Source organism: Rattus rattus, chromosome 8, assembly GCF_011064425.1.
Source record: "Rattus rattus isolate New Zealand chromosome 8, Rrattus_CSIRO_v1, whole genome shotgun sequence".
NCBI lineage: Eukaryota > Metazoa > Chordata > Mammalia > Rodentia > Muridae > Rattus > Rattus rattus.
Window position 1 is genome coordinate 74,092,552 of NC_046161.1, and position 18,720 is coordinate 74,111,271.

The following is an 18,720-nucleotide window of genomic DNA, read 5'->3' on the forward strand; positions in this document are numbered from 1 at the left end:
TAGGGAGGAGGCAAAGATACAAAAGCTGCTCTACTCAGGCATTTCTATCGACATAAAAACTGACAGAGTTTATCAGTTTTGCAATTTAAACATTTTTAAAATTGATGATTAAGTAGAGAAGAAATCTAAATGATGACCAACCCCCCAAAAAACCATGTGGCAGCTACAGGAATTATATTTTGTAGGTATGAAGTATGCTTTCTCCATGTTGTTTATGTATAGCCTCAGAAAGGGAGAGAGATTTATCATTCTTGTTTTGGTCAGTTAACACAACCAATTCTTCAGACTTTGTATGTCTGCATGTGTGTTTGTGTATGCAGACACATGTGCACAGGGTCATCAGACTCCTCAGAGCTGTAGTTAGCAAACATTTGTTAGGTACCCAGCTTGTGGTATGGGTGCTGGGATCTGAACTTCAGTCTTTATGGCTGCACAGAAAAATGCTCTAAACTGCCGAACCATCATCAGGCCTTAACATGTTGTTAAGGGTTATCTCTGAACACCCGTAAGTCAGAGTTAAAATTAAAATCAGTCACCATCAATCAACGTAAGAATACACTTCAGAAACTTTTATGCTAATTAAGAGGTGCAGGTTACAAAAGCCACTATCATGTGTTTAAGTACATTTTATTCTTTCAGTATATTTTACGGCCTTATTCTTTAGAAGGGTTTGTTTCATGCTTATGACAAGGCCAACAGTTAACCAAGTGCATAGAAATGCCTTGTACAATGAATGTTTGGGCATATTTATAAAAATCACTTAAAATCGATTGTCATAGGATTATTATAGAAATCGTTACGGTGATGTCTAAGAGGGTTTTTTTTTATGGAATTTATCGAATATATTGTTCTGTTTAAAACAAAAAAGAAAAGCTTGCTTTTAAATCCCACAGAGTGCCATGAGTGATCCTGCAGCAGCGTCACTGAATGTCTCTCGGCATGAGTAGAAGGGCATTTAAGACTGTTTGCTCTTATTGGGCTAACAGAACGATTCAATTATGATAAAAAACCAAACCTGCTTGGTGACCTAACGCATAAGCAGGGGAAGCAGGGGAACCCAGAATGGAGAAAGATGAAGAAAGGGACATTGACATTTCCCGATGCAGCTGGGACAGTGGTGCAGAAGAATACTTCTCGGGACATAATGTTTGAGGTTCTAGAGAACTGCTACATCTTACTACATTTCAAGAAGTTCACGGATGCTCACGGCAGCTTCTACCTTTGGCAATAGTTAACACAGAAAGGTATTCCTGTATTTTTTTATTTCACTTAATTCTCATTTTGAATGTGATCATACCATTTTTATAAATAAGAGAAATTGTTGAACTTAACTGAAGACACATAATCGGGAAGGGCAGGTTGGGATCTGAATTAGATCTGTTTAAGCAAACATTGTATTTTAGTAGCAGTACTATCCCTTAAAGAGATACTGACTGGACAGATCAATTTACAAGACTCGGTTTAGGTTAACTTTAACCTGAACGGGTCAACCAATCTCTCCTGCCATTGTCAAGACTCCCTTTGAATTGTTTTCTTCGCCCAATGCTCATACCTTGCATTTGTGTCAATGAAAAAATGACCCCAATCACTAATAAAAAGTCAGGTCAATGCACAAGGCCTGCCAAATGCTCTCAGGACCTCCCGCCTGCTGGCAGCCATCCATTCACTAGCACCGACACTGTCATTCAATTAGCTGCTGTATCCACTGGAGTTCGTTCTTTGTCTCCTCTGGGCTCACGCTCTTCCCCTAATGAATATTCCTCACGTCAATCTGTTCAGATATTTAGGCCCAAAACTTAAAGGCACTTTGTATTCTTCTCTCTCTCTTCTAAGTCTTATCATTTCCATCTTCAAAATAGGTTCCAAACCCAATTACTGCCCATCTCTGCCACCCCTTAGATGGATTGACTCCAGGTGCCCACTCCTGCCCACCTTTGATCTCTTCTATTTCCAGAAATCTGGGTGATTTAAAAGAAGGAGTCAGGAGAGAGAGAGAGAGAGAGAGAGAGAGAGAGAGAGAGGGGGGGGGGAGAGAGGGAGAGAGAGAGAGAGAGAGAGAGAGAGAGAGAGAGAGAGAGAGAGAACACAAGCTAGGTTTTACCACTCGGAGAAATAAGAGAAAAAGAAAGTGGAAACAAGATCAATTTTTTAATGTTTGATATAGATGATATAGATACAGATAAATATAGATGATTTAGGTAAATATAGATGATATAGCTATAGATACATAGATATTTGTGTGTGTGTGTGTGTGTGTGTGTGTGAGAGAGAGAGAGAGAGAGAGAGAGAGAGATCACCTACAGTCTCCTTTCATTTAAAGCTTTTTGTTTTCCTTCATAGCAGTAGTCCAGTTGATAAAAGGCTCAATGATAACATACCATTATTAATATATAATGACATGGCACACATCTACAATCCATGTTGAAGTAATGGATGGGGGTAACTCTTATCAGTGTCCCTCAGAAGGGAACCTGCCGGGCACTGTGTACATTTATCACCTATGAAATATTCTCACTGTGAAAGTAGAGCCTGGATTGCATCACACACCTCTAACTAATTAGTAGGTAATCATAAAGATCAGAGCAAGAAACTGCTAAATGACATCACGATGACAAACCCAAGCCATGGGCAGTTTATGCAATAAGGGACCTAGATTCTTCAACAGATACATTTTAATGTAAAAAACATGAGAATCATGTACACACTAAAATAAAATTAAAAGCATCAAAACCATCAATGGTTATCTATAGACTCTAATAAATTTAGGAGATATACCAATATACCCTTTCAGATTCATATTTAAACTTCATTTCAATGAGACAGTTAGGAAATTTGTGTTGTCCAGGGACTAGCAAATTTGAGATTTGACTGTAGATTTTAAATAATATTTAAAAAAAACATTATCTTTTAGCAATACATATTGAAGTATTGATGAATGAAGACTGAAATGAATGTGAGATTCATATCAACACATTCTGACAGGAGGAGTGGCTAGAAGCAGGATGGTGGGGAACAACTCAGTGTGGAAGGTAAGCAACGGTGCCCAGGGGTTCAGGACACGAACCACCTTATCTTTGAAACTGCTTGAAACTTTCCATATGAAAGTTTTTAATTCTCCTTTGAATTTTTAACTACTCCTTGTTTCCCCAAGTTTCACTTCCCTTCATTACTGATATTTCAACCATCCTTAGCGCATCATGGTATTCTGTTGTCTGTGGTTATCATTCTTCTATTAATTTTTTTATTTTTTTAATTTTTTTTAAATTTACTTATTTATTATTTATATCAGTACATTGCAGCTGTCATGACACACCAGAAGAGGGCGTCAGATCCCATCACAGATGGTTGGGAGCCACCATGTGGTTGCTGGGATTTGAACTCAGGACCTCTGGAAGAGCAGTCAGTGCTCTCCAGCTCTCCTCTATTAATTTTTATTTGATATAGTCTAACTTATGTTCTAAAAATATTCTTTATTTTAGTCCACATGTATTTGTGAATTTATCTTTTTTCCTTTTTTTTAAAAAAAAAAAAGAGATTTATTTATTTTATTTGTATGAGTACACTGTAACTCTCTTCAGACACACTAGCAAAGGGCATCGCGTCCCATTACAGATGGTTTTGAACCACTATGTGATTGCTGGGAATTGAACTCAAAACCTCAGTGCTCTTGACCACTGAGCCATCTCTCCAGCCACCCCACCCCTCTTTCTTTCTTTCCTTCTTTCTTTCTTCTCTCTCTCTTTCTTTCTTTCTTTCTTTCTTTCTTTCTTTCTTTCTTTTCTTCTTTCTTTCTTTCTTTTTTTAACAAAGGATATATTCTTTCAAAGAATAGTGGAGAGGTGATGACCAACATCCATTTTTGAAGCAATAATGAGTCTGTTTTGCTTCTGATGTAGGGGCCTGTATCTGTCCTCACTTTTCCTTGAAAATATATGATGTAAGATTTTATGGGTCTTTTCCCTCAACAACCTTGATGCTTCCACTTTTCAACCGTTTTCCCAAACACCAATTGTCTCCTGGCATTCGTCTCTTACCAGCTTCCCCATTGTGAACTGACAACGTTACTGAAATCACCCTGGGCTTGTTCTCCAGCACATCATCCTAATTCCCCCTCCTCTCAGCTTGATATTTTTGTACACCGCCCCCTACTCTCTGCTCTCCTCTTCAAAGGAGACAGCAGGTTCAAACTAGCAAGGGTGTGATAGTAATTAAAGATGAATGAACGTCAAAAGAGCCAAGCTTGCGTGCAATTTGAAGACTTTAATCACAATGCATTCTTTCCCCCAACTAGAGAGTAGTCCAGAGGTAAGCCGCTTGTTCACACGATGAGGCATGGCTTTATCACATGACCGAGGAAGGAGAGCCTCTTTTTAATAACTTACCCTTGTTCTTCGAGTCAGTGACTAATATAATTATCCAGAAATAACCTAATATCCTCAGTGTGCTGATCGGGAGTGGGATGGGACGTGGTTTTTCAGAGCTGGATCCTGCCTTCATCTGCAGCGCTGACATTTTCTCCATCGTGGATTTGTGTTTCTAAAATATAGTACATCTCGATTCTGGATACTCTGGCAACTTCTTACACTAATGTGAGCGTTCCACTTGCCTCTCCCTAGACCTGGCTCTGACAATTGTGAACTATACACACATACATTTTGGATACATAAAGAAATGGCGTGTCTTTCATAATAGGACACAGGCTTTTGTCTTTATAAGTTTATTAAATCCCTCATTTATATGTGTATGTGTGTGTGGTAGGTGGGGTGCAGGTGTAGCATGCAATGAAGGACAGAGGACAATGTGGGGTTGGTTCTCTCTTGCCACCGTGTAGGTCACAAGGATTGAATTCAAGTCACCAGGCAGCAAGTGGCTTTACCAGCTGGCCCCGTCCCACCAGCGAATGTCTTTGGGTTTGTTTTGTCTTTCCTTGGTAGTGAGGATACATTTATGACACCATTACATACTTTTCCTTTTCCCCTTCATGCGAAGACCACTACAATTTTAAACCATCCTCTCTAAATCTTTGACCCTAGGCCACAGTAAAGAGCCAAAGAATTTAGTGACACAAAACCGAAAGAGAAGAAAAATTTAAAGCCGACTTCTTGTTGGCAACTTTTGTGAGTCTCTCTTACTTCAGTATGTTACAGACAGCCTGTAGTCGGTCATAATTTTATATTGTAAAACCACAGCCTCTAAACTGAAAAATAACAAGCAATGTTATTATGCATAATTTGATGGTATAATCCAAGTAATTTAAATAATGATCCACAGATCACAGGCAGAGCACCTTGAAATTCCACTCCATTGAGGAGTTATATGTAATTCTGCCCTAGAAGAGACATATAAATACTGTGTCTAAAGGTTTAGTCACTAATTGTTTTTTTTTTTTTTATTTATTTTTTTTTGGAGCTGGGGACCGAACCCAGGGCCTTGCGCTTCCTAGGCAAGCGCTCTACCACTGAGCTAAATCCCCAGCCTAATTGTTTTTAAAAAGCATGCGATGAATAGTGTTAGCTGTCAACTACATTACATCTAGAACTAACTATAACCCCAAAATGGAGAGGCACACCTGTGAGGGACCTTTGCCTAATTTGAAGTAAGATGATCCAGATTTTGAACGGGAAGATATACCTTTAATCCAGAGCCTTCAAGCTGGGAAAACCCACCTCTAATCTGGGCCTCACTTTGTGCTGGAAGTCTATATATGGACATAGAAGAAAGAAGCTTTAACTCTTTGCACAGAGAGACAGAGAGTCAGAGACAGAGACAGAGACAGACAGGCAGACAGACAGACAGAGGAGAGAGATTTATTCTCTAAGTTCTGTTACTCTAGGGAACCCTTACTAATTAATACAAAGAATCTGCATTTTGGATCCTCTGTGAGTCAGGCAAACAGCTCACAACAAACTAAACTGATTGGGAAGTTAAGCCCATAGTAATTTATGTTTAAAATGTACAGCAACTTAAACACACACACACACACACACACACACACACACACCATATGCACACACACACCCACCACACACACACACACCCACACACACACACACACACACACCCCACACACACACAAACACACACACACACACACACCCACCACACACACACACACCACACACACACACACCCACACACACAAACACAGACACCACATGCACACACCACACGCACATACACTCTTGCACAGATAATAGCAAATTATCCTCCATAAAGATTATAGGATTCATTACTTGCTGTAAGCACACTGTCTATATTTACACACCAGTATAAAACATAAATTTATTCTAAATCAACAAGGATAGTTGAATGCCCTCTACCTAACATCACACAGTGGACTATGTTCTACTAATAATTTTTCAAGTCATTTTTAAGGAACAGGAAAAGTTGTTACATTGTAAGTATAGCCTAGCAAGAGACAGCCCAGGATGGAAAAATGGACAGTGAACGTGCTTACTTACACTTTTGTCATTGCTCCTGATACTCTCCTCCTGCTGTCAGAGGTATAAACCATAGGGTATCTCTGTGAGAACCAGAATAAGGTCCCCCTCCTGGCGAACTAGTCAGTGTACAATGTCTGGATTGACTTGTTGCCCAAGTTCATCATACCCAATTGAGATGCTCCATCCAGGAGATGTTGGCAATTCTGCTAGGCTCCGCCCAACAGCTACCTAGTAACAGTTGGCATCTGTGCCTGCCATGTGCTCACCAATTTGGCTTATAAGAAGGACCGCTTGGCTACCCAAACCCGTTCTTTCTCTCTCTTTTTCTCTCCTCTTTCTTCCCCACATGTTCTAGGCCAGCCTCTTCCTCTCTCTTTCTGCCCTTTTCTGCCCCCTCTTCTTTCTCTGCCTCTACCCTTTTCCAGGTTCTCTTCTTTTCCCACCAGTAAATCTTCATACTAAGTCTGTGATGTGGCTTAGTTGTTCAGGGGGACACCCTGGCCAGGCCCACTGAGGTACTCCTCCTGCTGCATTACACTGGGTTTTACAAAACACAACAGGGGACACACATGCTTCACAATCACAGAACGCTCTCCCCTTCCATGTAAGCACAAGAGAGGTTTCCTCAGGGGTGCCAGCAACAGGGAAGGCTATGAAGACGCACGGAAGTGTCCAGTTTCTGACGTCACATGGATCCTCCTGTCGGTGTGGGCCCTCTCTCCCAAGGGATTTGCTATGGTCATACAGAATATGAGGGTGGATGGGGACTTCCCAGGAATAATCAGACAAGTGAAAGCAATTATCAAAAGTATCCGTGATCTCATTTTACTGGGCACGTGCATGTATAGAGTAAAGCACAAGAGTCAGTGTTTTTTAACTTACTCATCTGGGGCGCTCCCCAAATAAAGACACTGTAAAGCTTTTCATTAATGTAGTCATCAGATTTGTTGTGGGTAAATTCATTTTCATTTGATTTGTTTAAAATAAAACGGACGTAAATTAAATAGCAAATTTAGCAAGTGCATAAAATCATTCATAGTAGTGCATGTCTTAACTCAGAGGAGCAATCCTTCCCCCTCTTCGGAATGATAAACGTTCTTAAAAATACGCTTATGTGAAGACTTACTAAATATTTTTATAAGTATGATAAGATTTGCTCAATCATTATTTAAGCCATTCTTGGGACTTTAAAACCAACAAGAAGAGGGAAAAAAAAATCTAAAAATCAAATCTTTTAGCCCAGAGACAAAAATATATTAACAATGTAGTTTCACAAATTAAATCTGACAGTGCAGACCATGCCATACATCCTTATGTTCAAACTTCTTCCAAACAAGTCATGTGAATCTGAAATAAGACTGTGAAAACTAGACTCTTCTGAAACACGGCACCGTCCAGCACCGCTGACCACTAACTATAAACTGATTCTCTTGATATGCTTTGCTGCACTCAATGTTCCTCAACATTTAAAAACAAAAAAACAAAACTGCTAAAGCTGAATGTTTTTCCACGATCGTTTAATGCAGTCCGTACTTCACCCCCAGACCCACTTAAAACCAAACCTCTTTGCTTAAGTATCTGATATCGTTACTCCACTCAAGTGTTTCAGAACAAACAAGGCTTTTCTTAGAGCCCTGCATCCCAATCACTGCCAACTTTTACAAGATTCCACATTGCAGGGGGGGAGATCTGCAGCACGTGCACACAAATAGAACAGCAAAAATGCCGAGAGCAACTTCGTTAGCATCGTTTGTCTTGATTTTGCTTATCAAGAATTATAAATCAGGAACTACACACAGTGCGTAGGAAGGCTTCCTGTTAGAAGCACTCAGACATTCAGAGCACATCAGTTAAACTAATGGTAAAAGATAAAGTTTTCAGCTCTGACACAAACAGCCCGTGGTTTCTGCAGAATGAGATTTCACTCCCACCCCCTCTGTCAGAAAAAAAAAAAAAAAAATCAGTATTCATCCTACCACAGCAAGGTGCATCCTGGCTGGTTTCAGTCAAAGGTTCTGAAGCATCAGGGACAATCACAGTAAGCGGGGTTTTCGAGGGTTGTCACCATCCACACGGAGGAGAACCTGTAGCCATGCTCTGAAAGCCGGTGGTCCCTACAGTCCTTGTCAGTTAGTCAAGACACTACACATGTCCAAATCCAGCCTCTTGGAATTCAGAGGCTCTGTAGTAACTAAAGAAAAAGAGTTCACTGCCAAGGAAGCCTCATGACGAATGAAAAGCCATGGACTGAAGTACCAGTGCTTAAATCACAGCAGAGCTCCGCTTCCTTACCTTTTGTTTCTGGATCTTTTTTTTTTTTTTTTTTTTTTAAACAAGGAGGTACTGAAGTTTGCTCAACAGCAGCAGGCTCTGCTCAACCTCTTACTTCACAGGGGATTAACAGGCACATTCCGGCCCTGTCATCGGAACAAAGCAAGGTGGATGTCGCGGAAAGCAGCTTGGGACCACAAAGTGATGATGTCATCCTCCCTTTAGACGGTTCATTGTTGTGTAGATTTACTGAGGGGCTGCGAGAAGAAAGGGTGGGGCTGCCCTGGGCTGGAAAGGCAGGCCCCTCTCTGGAAGCTAAGGATAGCACCAGTATGAGCCAGGGAATGGCAAAGTCCTCTTCAGTTTACGAGTGATTTCTGTCTTCAGGAAAAGATGATTTGTATGTATGTGTCTATATACACATCTGGATGTGCAGACACAGATGTTTAAAGTATGTGCACATGTGTGCACGTGTATTGTGGAGACCCAGAGTTGACTTCCTTAATTACTCTCCACTTAATATACTGAGGCAGCGTCTTTCTCTGAATACGGAGCTCAACCTTTCAGCTAGTCTATGTAGTCATCCCCCTGTGGGATCTCGTCTCCACCCACTGTATACAGTCTAGCCACTATACCTGCCTGGTTTTGATGTGAATTCTGGGGGTCCTAACTCTGGTCCTTGTTAGGTCTCAAACCCAGACAAAAGGCTAAGAGGCCTCTTAACATATCAAAGTGGGTGCTGGCCACCAGGTTTTCCCAGTATGGCTCAGTCCTGGCTTTTTACAGGGTCCTCCTGGCTAGCATACCCTACCTGCTACCCTGAATTCTCCAGTCCAGGAATTGGGCTGGGCTGCCCTTCCTCAAGCTACTCTTCCCCCATATAACTCATCCATTTTGGCTACGTGGTCCTTTTTTGATCTTTTAGTCTTTTGCCCTTCCGGCCTTTGGCCCAAATCCCCTCGCTCCCTCCCCCTTCCCCAGCATGGCCTCGTCCAGTCTGCCAGTCCTGTCCACTCTGGATGCTCCCAGAGGTTCCCGCCTGTATATTCTCCCTTATATCTGTAATAAAAACCTCAACCCCTGAGGAGCAGGCACACCCTCTTTTTTTTCTTTCATTCTGCCCCCACAGTTGCCGTATAAACATTTTATCTGCTGAGCCATCTCCCTAGCTCTGTCTCTACAGGTATTTTCAGCTGATTTTTTGCCATAAAAGTAATTTTAAGTGAAACAAAACAAAACACCAACCAACTACTACCCACACAAACAAATGTGAATCCAGCCGGCCAAACTCAGAGTGCCCATAACACCGTCGCCAGAAAATGCTTACTGTCGCCTGGCAACACACTCTTCAGGCAGTTTTCTCACACCTCGAAAAGATTTTAACATCTCTGGGGAATCTATTTTGTGTGGATGGGTATTTTACCTGCATGTACACTCTGTGCGTGCGTGCGTGCGTGCGTGCGTGCGTGCGTGCGTGCGTGCGTGCGTGAGAGAGAGAGAGAGCGCACGCGCACGCGCACGCGCATGTGCATGCAATGCCCTTGGAGGCTGGAAGAAGACATCAGATTCCCTGATACCCATGTCATAGTTATGAATCGCTGTGTAGATGTCAAGAATGAAACCCCGTCCTCTGGAACAGCAGTCATTGCTCCCATACCTTGTTTCTCTTCTTCCTTTCTTTCCTGTGTGTCCTTCCTTCCTTCCTTCCTTCCTTCCTTCCTTCTTATCTCCCTTCCTCTGTCATGAGTTCAAATGCTGCAGTGTGTCTTTTTTTTTTTTTTTTTAGCATAAATGCAGGGGCTTGTGATATGAAATTACCAAGTAAAACCACAACACCGGATAATTTCATCGGATTAACTTCAAAGTGAATTAAATGAAATGTTTGAGGAGTAGGCGAAGGCTTTCAGGTACACTCTAGAGGACGTCAGTGTATGCTAAAGCATAAAAGGGAAGAAGGAGGAGGAAGAGAAGATGACAACGAGGAGGAAGAAGAAGAGGGAGAAGAAGATGTTTAGGATCCCACTTCCCCTACCCGCCATGTTCACTCTCACCTTTGCTTTCAGAATATGTCTAACTTCTTGATAGTGCAGATAGTGATAATTGTTACTGCAAATTTTAAGGTTACCGTATTATGAATGAATGAATGAATGAATGAATGAATGAATGAGTGTTTTAGGCTATAGAGTTACTTCGGTTAAAGTTACCTAAAGTAACATTCATTGTTAAAGAAAAATGACAGGTATTAACACCAACGTTAATACAAATGGGGAAATGAAATTTAAGAAGGGAAGGAATGAAGGCCGCTGCCTGTGGCTGAACCGCTGGTGGGAGGAGCATCTTGATTGACTGGCTGAGTCTGGACTTGGCAGCGCTTTGGTGGGGGCTAGTGGTGTTTTCTGACTCCTCTGGCTTCATCCGCCTGCACTGCATAGTAAGGATATGGATTTTAACTTGCAAGGCTATTATGAGAATTAAAGAAAATGTGTAGGTTGAGACCTGGAAATCTGACATATTGTGGACCCACAGTAAATAATGAATAATATGCTTACTCGTTTTTATAATAATCCCTCCAACAAACATAAATTGTCTAATTTTGACACAGATACCATAAACCTTTGTGGTAAAGAGCAATCTAGGGGTCAGGATTAACTTATTCCTTGGTGGCATTCTGCAGTCGCTAAGTTTCTGGAGATTCAAACCTAAGTTAACAATCCCAGGGAGACACTGATTATGCTCTAAACAATAGATAAGACTTGATTAAGAAATAATAACAGCCAGAGGAAACATTTTAATATCTCTGGGAAATCTTCTTATAAAATCCTGACTTCCAATCACAGGCGTGTGTTTCTTTCTTAACACCACTAAATGACTGCATTCAAGGCTGATTTAATACTAAGACTCATTAAAATGGATATTTATGATAATTAATTAATGGTGTCTCAATAAATGAGAGTAGTTATTAGGAGCCTCTTGGAGCTAAAGGAAATGTTTAGGTGGTGACATCACTCCCCTTAGACCGTGTCTAGAAATGCCCCACTATCAGATCCTGAGAAGTAGGGACCACTTCCCTCTGAGTGACTCTGCTTTAAGAAAGAATCTTATATTCACTCTCACAATAAATACCTAACCTTCGTGAACATATCAGCCATTGGGAACACAGTCTCTACCTTGAGAGAGGCACACTCCAGTGCTAAGTGCCTGAAGGAAGAGGAAACAGAGTTGTTCACATGATGTACCATTGGAGCTCACTCTGTAAAGATCTTCCCTGAGGAGCAGTATTTGAGATTGAAGGGTTAGAGGAAATTGACCATGCAAAGCGCATAGCTCAGAGACTCCAGTCACGTCACAGCAGTGTAACAAGGTAATACCTTAAATGAGGATGAGCATGGGCGGCTCCAGGTTCCAAACCGCAGTGTGACCAGAGCAAGGAGAGAAAACAAGACAGATGCCAGGTCTATTTGGATTGTTGGTAGGACGTTTTCACTAGGGAAAAAGGCTCCAGACATAGCTCTGATTGGACACAGGCTTTACTACGCAGTAGAAGGTTTTCTAGTTGGCAATGAAAGGTTATAAATCTTATGTGTGTGTGTGTGTGTGTGTGTGTGTGTGTGTGTGTGTGTTTGTGTGTATACATGCATATGGAGACCAGAAGTGGACACTGGAAATCTTCCTTCATATACTCTGTAGTATTTACTGAGCCAAGAGTTGATGATTTGGCTAGTTTAGATAGCCTGCTTCCCCTTGTGATCTCATCTCCTAGCCTTGGAAGCCCTAGGATTATAGGTAGGTAATCAATTAACCAGCATGTGCATGGATATTGGGTATCTAAACTCTGACCTAAACATATGTAGAGCAAGTACTTTACCAGCTAAGCCATTCCCCTAGTTTGCTTACTTGCTTGCTGCCTGTCTGTCTGTCTGTCCATCAACCTATCCATCAATCCATCCACCCACCCAACCATCCATCCATCTACCCATCTGTCCATCATCCATCCACCCATCTATCTGTCTATCTATCCATCCATCCATCCATCCACTCATCCATCACCCATCCATCTATCTGTCTATCTATCCTTCCATCCATCCATCCACCCATCCATCACCCATCCATCTATCTGTCCATCTATAATTTATTTTTATTCGTTTATTTTTACTGGTGAAGGAGTGACTGATACAGGATAGATGGCCCATCCACCCCTGTGTGAATAAGGTGTGAAGACCAAGTCTGTACCACAGCCTAGTGTTCTTAGGAGTATTGCTCTAGGTCCAGCCCTTAAATTGACTCTGTGTCTTCAAACGTGGAAGAGAATTCTACCACTTCTCTAGAAAATTCATCAGGTTCTGGAGTTGCAGATATAGTCCGCAAATATTAAATGAAAACTATAGGCATAAAAACATAATGCATTAAATAATCTTTGTTATGGTATATCATTACATTTGTCCTATTTTATTATTGTTATTAGTATCTCACTGTTCCCAGAACTCTGTCAAATATGTATGTGTATAAGAAGAAAAATGTTGGGCTGGAGAAGTGGTTCAGTGGTTAAGAGCACTGACTGCTCCTCCAGAGGTCCTGAGTTTGATTCCCAGCAACCACATGGTGGCTCACAACCATCTGTAATGGGATCTGATGGCCTCTTCGGGTGAGTCTGAAGAGTGACAGTGTACTCATATACGTTAAAATAAATAAATCTTTAAAAGAGAAGGAAGAAAAATGTTTATATTATGATCAATATTGTCTGTGGTTTTGTGCAAACAGGGGGCAGTCCCCAACTGTGTGCTTTGAGCACAAAGAAGACTACCATGTGACAGAGTGTGACATTGCTTTTGCTGTGACATATCCTTTGCCATGACTTACCAGTATCTGTAAAAAGATCAATAGAGGAGAGTCAAGCTGACAAGACCCAGTTTGCTATCCGGTCATAAAGACTCAGACTTTATTGATAGCTTTGGTTTACACAAGCTATATGTAAAGAGTTTACAGGGACTGAAGAGGACATAAGTAGAGAAGCCATCTAATGGAAGCTGTTGGAACCTCCCAGATCAGCACTGTGTTGGCAGGGTAGACAAGACTTCATTTTGGGATAGGGCAGTGGCAGTGGTCCTGGAAGAAAATGACCAAATTCCAATGTTTAATTTGAAAGCTGCATCAATACAACACTTTAATGTTTGCATTTGGGAGGCAGAGAGATAAGGAATAATCAGGATTTTGATTTGAGTGATTACAATAAGGTCCTAACAGAAATAGCCACTCCAGGAGAAAGGAAATTTAGTAAGTAGCCAAGTGTTCTGTTTAAGATACATTTTGTTGGTGAGGCATTTTTAATATTCAAATGGGCTGGCAGAATGGACAATACGGGTGCTTATCCAATCATCCCTTACTTAATGAATTAAATGAACATTGTTTCATTTGAAGATTTTCTTTTCATTTAAAGACGAGGTTTTTGTCCTCTATAAAAAGTAGCCTTATTAGTACAAATCAACTGAAATGTATACTCCAGTATTCTGTAATGCACTTGGTAAGTATTCATGGGATTTAGATCCCCCAGGCTGAGTCTTAAGTGGGCCAAGAGTAGTCAAAACTTTTCAGAGGACTGAATTTGAAGCCAAGCATCATCTGGCTGCCCCTGGGTCTTATGACTGAATAGACGGCTCAAAGCCAAGTCTTCTCCGGATTGTTCCTGATTCAAACTGATCACACAGGCAGATGATAAGAAGGGCAGGACTCCTGAGCCTTTGTGAGGAAGACGTAGCTCAGCTAATAGCCCACAGGAAGTTTGTGTGTCACTTGCCAGCACAGCGTGCGTTCACTTCATGTCCTGCTCCATACTTTGAAGAATGGATGCAGAGAGGAACAAAGAAGAGGGGGCAGACAAGAACAAGACGGAAGCCTGGAGCAGTTAAGGTCTTCTTCCGGGATCTCGTCCTGGAGGCCTAGAGATGTATCGTCTATTATATTGAAGTGTAGTACTACACACTACTATGCCTCTTCCTCTGAGACCCCAAATTCCCAGGAGTTACAGATATCAGACAAACCTGAAAACAGTAAAGACCTGAGAAAATCAGAAAGCCCTGGAGGGAAGGAAGGGGACATAGTTCAGGGCATGGAGTAAGAACATTTAGAATACAGGATTTCTTGACACTGGAAGAAATGGTGAAGGTTAAGTATAACAAAATATTGCCCCTTTCTACTCGCATACTGGATGTGGGAGGGCTGTAGCCCATCACGTCTAGTTTCCTTTATATTTCAAGTCAGACCAATGTGTTTTCTTAATCACTTAAGGAAAAGAATAAGCCGAGCACAGTACACACTCGTCAGTCATCCCCGAGCTTGGGAAGTGGGAGTTACAGGTACCAGAAAGGATGGGTAAGGATACTTACCCTCCAAATCCTGGACTCTACACTAGCCCCCAGCACCCTGCCCCTAACTTGATTCTGATTGGTGAATAAAGATGCCGCCAGCCAATAGCTGGGGAGAAGAGACATAGGCAGGGTTGAGAACCACAGAGAGAGAGAGAAGAAGAAACTGCAGGAGCAAGAGAGATGCCATGCTCTAGGGTCCAAAATAACATGGCCCAGAGGACTGCCTGATTGGAGTTAAGAGCAGTCCAGCTGGAACAGAGTAAATAGTGATAGTTTAGGGTCATAGATGGGAAGGTAACATGGAGGTAGGCAGCTGCCCCCTGCTATTGTACAAAGGCCGTGGGTGTGTGTGTGTGTGTGAGTGTGTGTGTGTGTGTGTCTGTGTGTCTGTGTGTCTGTGTGTGTCTGTGTCTGTGTGTCTGCGTTTCTGTGTGTGTGTGTGTGTATCTGTGTCTGTGTGTCTGTGTGTGAGTCTGTGCGTCTGCGTTTCTGTGTGTGTGTCTGTCTGTCTGTCTCTGTGTGTCTTTATGTCTGTGTGTGTGTCTTTCATCCAGAAACCTAAATGGTCTAAGGCGGGTAGAACCCCATACCAGGAATTTTTTTAAATATTACTTTTTACTGCATATTCTAGAGCATACTTGCACTTCTTCATGCTGTAGCAAAGGAATCCATGAATCACACTGCTAACACTTTGCTCGAAAGTTAGCCTTTAACGGAGATGTGCCACAGGAGAAACACGAAGCTCAGCAGCTTTGGGAATAAGTAACTGTACTTCATAGAAGGGTGGGTAACAAGGTACATAACGAGGGGGTAAGGAGGAAGAAAGTGCAGGCGGCAACATGGCCAGAAGCAACAACATCAAAAGCTCAGACGAGGTTGACTGACAGCCCAGAGAGTCAAGGCTAAACTGTGGAATACCCACACTGCCTTGTGGAGTGCACTAGCTAGAGATTTAGGGATGTTGTCTTCTCTCTTCTCAGATTGCCAGCTTTCTGGAAGAAAGCATGGCTTTGTTCAATTCAGTTCCTGTCTCTGGTCATTGAGTCTGTGGTGACGGGCAAGACAAACTAGTATTCCAGTTATAGAGGCAGGATAAACAGGAGCTTGGGGCATCTTTGGCTACATTGAGTTAAAAGGCAGCTTGGCTACACTTGAGGACCCTGTCCGCAAATCAGAAAATAGTCTAGTTGGGCATGGTGGAGCATGCTTGCAGTCCCAACAATTAGGAGGTGAAAGCAAAGAGGATCATCAGAAGTTCAAGGCCATCCTCAGCTACATAATAAGTTCGAGGCCAGGCCGCACTATGTGAGACCTCATCTCAAAATGACCACTCATGCAAACAACAAACAAAAATACCAATTACTTTGTAAACGCGTACTCTTCAGGAGCCATACAGAAATAGGAGGAGAATCTTATGGCACAGTGTTTCTGGACTGGAAAGGAACCAGTTGAGACTGACTTGACTTTTAGTTGCAGCTGGAGCTCAAATTCAGCCCCTGAATATTATTTAACTAGTTTCCTGGCTAAGAGCTCACATCCAAGAACTAAACATGTTGTGCGCTGAGCATGAAAGACCCAACCTTTGATTAATCTTTCCTGTTCAAACTTTTCACCACCACGAAGCACTTTCCAAACACAAGCATTCTTGGAAAAGAGACTGCACACTTGGTTAAGGAGCCAGAGAGGAGAGCAAACACTTGAAACAGCACCACCCAAGTTCCCGCTCCCTCTCAGAATCCAGGATTTGGAATGCTAATCTGAGGACCTCCTTCCACCATGGACAACAGGCAGAATTAGAAACCTAATACAGTCACTCACTGAAGTGCTAAGACTCAGCACGGTTTTTCCAGCACTTTCCTTAACTCTTTCTTGGTGCAAGGACTGAAAACTCACTGACTGGATTGTTGTGGTTTGCCCTGGAGTTATCTGTATTTTGATGCTAATTCCACTGCCCCAAGGACAGCTGCCTAGTCACTACTCAGGACTCAGGTGACTTCACCAGAACCTTCTCCCCACTGAATTTTTAAAATACAGGTGAGGGCAGGTACAGGATAAAAGGAGGCCTGTCATTGGAGGAGAAGGAAGGATGGGCGGAAGAGAAGTTTGAAGGAAGAGGAGGAGACCGGAACAGAAAGGAGAAGAGACAGGAGAGGAGAGAAGCCATGGCAGGACAATGGAGGCTGACGTAAAGATCTCGCTCTGCGTATTTACAGGTTGTTATTAATGTTCCTAAGGGATGGATAGTACTGGGCTTTGTATGTTTAGGTGGTCAATTATATCTTACCAATTGGGTCAAAGATTTTTGTGTTGTGTGTCCTTTTATGTGAGGGTTTGAGTGTAGGAAACTGCAGTGGACAGGAGACACTGGGCTGCTGTGGATTTGGGATGTGTTTCTGCCAAGCTATCTAGCAGATATCTTGGGGCACCACAGTGCCGAACCTAGCGGGTAAAGACAACCATACTTTTTTTTTTTTTTATATTTTACAACAACACCGATGGCTTAGTGGTGGCCAATTTGGAGCAGAACTCCAGAGTTTGTCATCCTACAGCCAAAAAAAGGCACAGAGATGCAAAATACTCAATAAAATGCTCAAAAACTGTTTCCAAGAACACATAAAAAACATCATTCACTCGGTCCCCACTCCGAAAAAAAAGAATAAAAAAAAAAAAAAAAAAAACCCATCATTCACCATAATCAGGTAGGCTTCATCCCAGGGATACAGAAATGATTCGATATATGAAAATCTATCAATGCAATCCACCACATAAAAAAATTCAAAGAAAACCACACGATATCATATCATTAGATGCTGAAATAGCCTTTCACAAAATCCAACACCCCTTCATGGTAAAAGTCTTGGAGAGATCAGGAATTCAAGGCTCATACCTAAATATATTAAAAGCAACATACGGTAAATCAATAGCCAACATCAAAATAAATGGAGAGAATCTTGAAGCAATTCCACTAAAATCAGGGACAAGGCTGTCCCCACTTTCTGTATCTATTCAATATACTGTTTGAAGTTCTAACTAAAGCCATAAGACAACAAAAGAAGTCAAGGTATCACTATTTGCAGATGGTTGATTGTATACATAAGCTATCCCCAAAATTCTACCAAAGAACTTCAGCTGATAAACAGCTTCAGCATAGTGACTGGGTATAAAATTAGCTCAAACAAATCAGCAGCCTTCCTCTACTCAAAGGAAAAATGTGCTGAGAAAGAAATTATGGAAACAACACCCATCACAATAGCCACAAATAGTATAAAATATCTTGGTGTGACTCTAACCAAGCAAGTCAAAGATCTGTATGAGAAAAGAACTTCAAGTCTCTCAAGAAAATGGAAAAAGAATACTTCAGAAGATGGACAGATCCCCCATGCTGATGGATCGGTAGGATTGATAGAGTTAAAATGGCCGTCCTATACAAAAAGCAACCTGCAGTTTCAGTGCAATCTCCATCAAATTTCCAATTCAATTCTTCACAGAGATAGAAAAAAGCAATTCTCAAATTCATATGGAATATGAGGATAGCAAAAACAATACTGAACAATAAAAGAACTGGAGGAATCACCATTCCTGACCTCAAACTGTGCTACAGAGCAATAGTGGTTAAAAACAAAAAACAAAAATTAAAAAACCCC

At 41.6% G+C, this 18,720-nt stretch overlaps 1 protein-coding gene across 2 annotated transcripts in view; it reads right to left on the reverse strand.

The window, feature by feature from the left end:
- Filip1 (filamin A interacting protein 1) overlaps nt 1–18,720 on the reverse strand; it is a 154,189-nt gene that overhangs the window by 16,577 nt on the left and 118,892 nt on the right. The gene's annotated exons all lie outside the window — the stretch shown is intronic.